This window comes from Cupressus sempervirens, chromosome 11 (assembly GCF_028749045.1).
Source record: "Cupressus sempervirens isolate cs-2001-9-10 chromosome 11, ASM2874904v1, whole genome shotgun sequence".
NCBI lineage: Eukaryota > Viridiplantae > Streptophyta > Pinopsida > Cupressales > Cupressaceae > Cupressus > Cupressus sempervirens.
In genome coordinates, this window is record NC_143128.1 from 646,634,671 (window position 1) to 646,639,819 (window position 5,149).

A 5,149-nucleotide genomic window follows, 5' to 3' on the forward strand; every position below is an offset into this window, starting at 1 on the left:
GATAACATGTGTATTGAATTTGTCATATGAAAGGAGATGTGTGTCCTCTAATATATCCTCAACAACTGTATTAGGTGGCTTGATGACTTGAGTTACAAGGTAGGCAATGCTAAAGAGTAATCTTGTGCAATAGATGTAATCTGAACAAGAGGTGGAGGTGTAGAAGTCACAACACTAGTTTCAAGAACAATATATAAGCTCAAGTGACCTGACTTCACCTCAATAGTCTCTCATGAAGAAGGACAGTGAGTTTTTGATGGTGGAGATGGTGGACCAAAATGAGAGAAAGAGTATAAACAGGAAGAATGATCAACAACCCCTATAACAACAATATTGTTTGTGTCACTATCTCTAATGTGCATTGAATCTTGTGCAAACTCAATTGTCTTCCCTGTCCCACTATGTAATCTGATAAATAGAGAGAAGGTTAGAGGATAAAAATGGAACACATAGTACATCATGAAATGTACCATTGTCAATGTCAATAGAACCTTTCCCACATACAGTCATAATAGTGTTGTTCCCCATCAAAATGTGTGGAGTAGGAGAAGCCTCAAAAGAAGAGAACAAATTTTGACAAAATGCCATATGGTGTGAAGCACCTGAATCCTGTAACCATCTAGAAGAATGTGGAGTAGCAGTTGCACATAGTGCATGACCCTTTCCTATGTCTTTACCATCTGATATAAACGATGATGATGAAGAAGATCTGTGAGAAGCAGAAGGAATGTCAATATTGCTCTTCTAAAGGAGAGCCGTCAAAACTAAAACCTATTTGGCATAGCCATCTAACTTCTTCTCATAGCAATGTGACTTATCATGATTGGGCTTATTACAATAAGCACACTTCGGTCTATCTGGATTTGGTTTATCCCCTTTAGGAGGAGGTGGGCCTGATGAGATGTGAGGGCTAGAATCAATCTGAGACTTAGTAGGATGTGACTTATGTTTCTTCTCTTTCTTTCCAAAAGATGTTTGAGCTACCAATGCATAAGTCTGTGAGCCTATGAGAGAATCCAACTAAGAGTGCTTAGCTTGCTTTCAAGTCAAAAGATCACAAAAAACCTCAAAGGATGGCATGGTAAATCTAGTACCCAAAGCATTCATGGTGGAATGGAAGGTAGAAGCAAAAACATGGAAGTTTCCATGAAGCTTAGAAAGAATAAGGTAAATGCACTCAGTATTAGTCTTGGTTTTCCCACAACTCTACAATAACTCTGTTGTTTGAACTTCATCAAGAAGTCCTCAATAGAAGGAAAATAATCTAGTACAAGAGAGGTAAGCTCTACCTCAATCTGAAGTGCCCTCTACTCATTCACCATACCAAACAAGTTGTCAAGCTTGGTTCACATAGCTAGACGGATATTGCACCCATTAAGATGAAACTATAGATTGTTGGATACCTGTAAAGCAATCAAGCCCATTGCCTCATCCATCTTGTTCCTGAGTTGCATTACCTCAAAAGGCCTTTGTAAAACTAGTTGCACTATGTCTAAACAAGACCACAACTCTTTTGATTGGAGAAGTTGTGTCATCAGGGACTTCCATGTGTGATAGTTATGAGAGGTTAGAAGTTCTAGACAAGAAGAGGTGTCAGCCATTATTTTAGAAGGTGTTGGATTGTTTTTTGAAAAAAATTATGGTTTACTGATGTAAATAACATAAAGAATAATACAAAATACCCCCCACAATGCAAAAACTGAACCCTAGTTGCTAGAAGGAATGCATATACTAGAAAAGAGAAAAAAAACTTCAGTTTGAGAATCACGTGTACCTTTGAGAAATACTTATGAAAATAACAGAGAATTTGGAAAGTGCTCGAGAAGAGCTTTTCAATGCTTTTTTCGGATTGGAAAAATAAAGCTAAAATGAGCAAGTTATGCCCTCAGAAGATAGAAATCATCATTTGACTTTGAGCGAAAAAATAGGTACTAGACTGGGAAAAAAAATCCAAGAAATACCTTCACCATCATATTTGTCTTGAAATCAGCTTTCCGACGATATTTCATTTTCCAAAAAATGATACCGTATGCTCAAGTTAGAGCGAAAAAACCACCAAAGGCCTCTAGATAGCAATTTTTTTTGCAAACTTCAAAAATTTTGAAAAAAGGGCTAATTATAAAATTATTTGATAATAAACTGAGAATCACCATCGACTCGCAAGTGCTTAAGCTTCTATTATATTACGAATTCTAAACTTGAGTGATATATATATTCTTTTGTATTATGCATACAAAGACATTCATTATGAAAGTTTTTGGTATCAAAACACCTTGTGGTGTGAGAAATAGGATTCCTATCCCTAACCCATGAGAGTGGATCTGAAGCCCCAATCCATAAGATTTGAAGTAGAAGTAAAAGTATAATTTGCATGTTGGCAAGTCCCCAAGAGAGAGATTACAATCATTTAGAAATTTCAATATTGAAGGTTAGGGATTTGATAAGGGTATTTTTGTCAATCAATCTACAAGAGCTTACCCTTTGATTGCCTTTCAATTTATTTATACAATGGGTATGTGCAAGATCATGGTATGCCAAAAAGTCGGAATGTGAAAAAAATCATCTTTTTACTTGTGTAAAAATGCACTAAAATGTTTGTTGACTTTTTAATAGGAATAGGTGTTAGTAGACATGACCAAATCAATATCCTAGACACAAGCCTAATCGAGTGTCCGATCCATAATCAGATATCTAACATTATTGAATATTCGATCCCTATAGGTTAAAAAACTTGAGCTACAACCAAACACTTGCCATTTTTTTTTGCAAGAATGACAACTACTTCATACATCTGATCTATAATTTGGTATAGGATAAGTCTATGTCCAATTTTTACCAAATTTCCTAAGGTATATTGATTTTTCAATGATCTTACAATGAAATTCATAGTTGTTTTCATAAAAGATAGGGTTGATTTGATTTTGTTTATCATTTTTACAAATTGATTGTAAATGCATATTTATTTTTAATGAAATCGGGCATGGACTCAAATCAAGCACAAAACTTTCCCAATTATCCCACAACCACCTCTAAGCAACCCACAATCACCAATAAATAATCCCCCACCTCTAGAAGACAATGAGCTTGGTGATGAACCAATCATATACCCTCGAGCTTTAGAAGGTCTTATAGGAGAAAATCTAAATCAGCTTAGAGGCTTTAAGACTACATATGTTAATATCCCCACATTGTTCCCAATGTTTGCCACATTAAACCCCATTGTTGAAAACATGGAGAAGCTTACACTACAAAATAATATGACATTGCATTGGTGTAAGTCCATGCACATTAAGTTTGATGATGGACTTGATTACGATCGGTTCAGATCCTAAACATAATTGAAGATGACATTTGTAACCATTTTGTGAATCCAAAAACTGGAATACGAGAAGATAATAAAAAACCCAACTTGTCAACTAAATGGCACATATATGATGCAATGCATAAGCATTTTTGGGATCACTGTGGATGGTTTTTGATAGACCACCCCATAGAAATCTGGAGGTCTTATTTTACTTCATTAACAAAGCATATGTTTAATTTGTGCTTGGTCACAAAGATAACTATTGGAGCATGAGATTGAACCAGGGTGTAGGCTTAGGTGCTCCTCAGGATAGGCTGTAGGAGTTGTTGATAGAACTTTGTTTCACACATTGCCAATAGAGTAAAAATTGTCACCAAATTGGAATGTTCAACCAATATCATGTGAAAGAACAGAGAGAGGATCCCCTTGCTCCCAAGCTCCTGTAAGTTAGGTCTCGATTGTGGAAGGAACATGCAGAGTTGGATGAGGGTGGTGATTGTATTTATAATAAGGCAGGCATGATCTTCGGCTAGTGTTTTGTGTGCATAGGATTTCAACATAGAGTCTTGCAAACTGAGTTGGGTAGGTATCATAGGATGAAACCAAAGGGGGTACAAAAAGCAAATAACATTAAGTAAAGGGCCTATAGAGTTAGATATTTAATCTACATGTAGTCTACTTTTGCACCGTTATTATCAACAATACATGCTTGGATGGTAGGAAAACTTAAATACATGCTCAATCAATCAATCTAACGTTATCAAGTGCTGCAAATGAAATAGTATTGAAGTAAAAAATATCATTTAGTTTTATCCAAGCCAAGGAAGATGACAATACAAAATAGAAAAATCTCATTGCTTTTGAAGATAAATGAATCCCATATCAAATCACTTTAGGATCCATCTACTCTAATAACATTTTAAAATACCAACAAGCACTAGGCCGAACAAAACACCAAGGAAGCCAAATTGCAAAAAGGGTGGTACTATTTCATTAATAACAATCGTGTTGCAATGAAATGGAAGATAAAATTATCAATTTTACCGACCCTAGAACAATTGAAAATCATCTTATTTATAGATTACGTCGTATGATCTTTGGCGGGAAACTAACTTCTTGCATTAATTAATTTATGTACCACCTTTATTTATGAGATTTATTGAATCTCCTATGATCTTCATACAAAGAAAAATTATAGAAGAGGAAATTATATTTAAAAAGCCATGGAAGGAGGATAGAAAGAAGTGGGGAATAAGGAAAGAGATTTACCTAAGAAAATTTGGTCCATGAGCGTCAATCTTTACATGCTTTTTCTATCACATCTATGTTAGTTATCTCCTCGAGACATCCATAAATTGATAAGAGAACTCCACTTCTCTGACAACCTTAAATGCATCAACTATGTAGGGAAACATGCATTTAACAAAAGGGCATCCTTTATCTGCCATCATTAATTGTCATTCGCATCATTAAGAGGTATGTCAGACACGTTGGCTATGGAAGACAAGATTTAGGAGGAATCTCTACACATCTATTTGTGCCTCAAAAGGACTGAAGTTCCAAAATCTTTGAGCATGAAACACTAACTACCGACCACCATGTAATGCAAGCTCACCCAACCAAGTCATGGGGAAAAGAAATCCTCAGACTCAATCTTTCGTTTTGTAGAGTTATAGTATCTTGGGAAGCAAGTGAAACTCTCACTGAGTAGGTACTGAAGTAAGCCAAAAGGAACTCCACATGCTCAAAGTCGTGCTTGTAGGGGAGTCACCATTGTGCAACCTCTTGTCTAAGGACACCAAAGGGGTTGGAAATAGAAGGGGGGGCTCATCAAGCCAAGAAGAT